General features: G+C 38.9%; 1 protein-coding gene across 1 annotated transcript in view; it reads left to right on the top strand.

Moving 5' to 3' along the window:
* The first annotated feature begins 393 nt into the window (after positions 1 to 393).
* ftsj1 (FtsJ RNA 2'-O-methyltransferase 1) overlaps positions 394 to 1,207 on the top strand; it is a 35,058-nt gene continuing 34,244 nt past the window's right edge. The window contains exon 1 of the mRNA XM_032523009.1: positions 394 to 559. The gene's annotated coding sequence lies outside the window, so the exon portion shown is untranslated. The remainder of the gene's footprint in view (positions 560 to 1,207) is intronic.

Genomic DNA, 1,207 nt, shown 5'->3' with positions numbered 1-1,207 from the left:
TTGATGGAATAATCAAACAATATGATACAACATGACATGAAGGTGACTCAGCTGTTTAAGGCTTAAACATGGAATGACTACACAATAAAAACCTCAGTAGACAAAACATTTTGTTAAAACGTGTGTTAGACAGATATATGTCCAAACCTAAGCTTTGTCTAGCTGCTCTATCTAGGAAGTGATTGGCAAACTGAGTAACAAACTCAAGATTTACATAAGTGTATTTTTAAAACATACGCATGGATCGATAATCGGTTCAGAATCGAATCAAATCGAATCGGGAGGAGCCCAGAGATTCCCACCCCTACTAAAAATGTTCATTTTCCTTGGACCCATCACTTACTCTGTGATATTTTCTGCGATATAGTCCTTCAGGAGGTTTTTACTCACGTTGTTTCCATAGAGAGCACGTCCCCGGGTCTGCCGCGACACCGCGTGGCCGCTACCAACAACTAGCTGAGGTGGTTGTTGTCATGCCAACGTCATTTTGAACAGGCGCTTCGGGGTCAGCTACCTGCAGGGGTCCTTCCATCGTCAACACCGCAACTGCAGGTGAACAGTGAGTAAAACAGTTTCTTAACGCTTAATAAAGGATGTTAAAATAAGAAAATATACTATTGTTTTACACGTATAGTTTAGTTAAAGTGTGTATATATTTAACCCAGAGACGTATACGGCGCTAACTTCAGACGATAACCTCAAACAGCCATGAAATGTGCAGTTTATTGTGCACTCTACGCCAAACCCCGTTAGAAATTTACTTAGATCACGTTAACGCGTCTTCAGCACGATAACATTGTTTATTGATATATGAACAAATACATTTTTAGATTCATCTATAGGTGCTCCATAATTCGGCTAATATAAAAATACCAAATACCAAACCTTTTTAGTAAAGTCTTGACTTTCTTAGTCGGTTCACGCAGCACTGTTTAACGTTCTTCGGTTGGAACAGGCGGACTGATATTGATAGTGACCACAGGTGATTCTTTAAAGGTGTTTGGTAACGTTGGAACTACTTTTCGCATTGATCAATAAACAAGAAATGATTATTTACAATACAATAATGGTAAAAAAAAAAAAGTTTGTTTATCACGTGTCATCACATCATTGCAGTGATTCCACTCAAACAAAATCAGTATAACTGTGGCTTGTGTGTTACTGATTCTCCCTGTGTGTGTGTGTGTGTGTGTGTGTGTGTGTGTGT

This window comes from Etheostoma spectabile, chromosome 8 (genome assembly GCF_008692095.1).
Source record: "Etheostoma spectabile isolate EspeVRDwgs_2016 chromosome 8, UIUC_Espe_1.0, whole genome shotgun sequence".
Lineage (NCBI taxonomy): Eukaryota > Metazoa > Chordata > Actinopteri > Perciformes > Percidae > Etheostoma > Etheostoma spectabile.
This window is presented reverse-complemented; position numbering and strand designations above follow the sequence as displayed.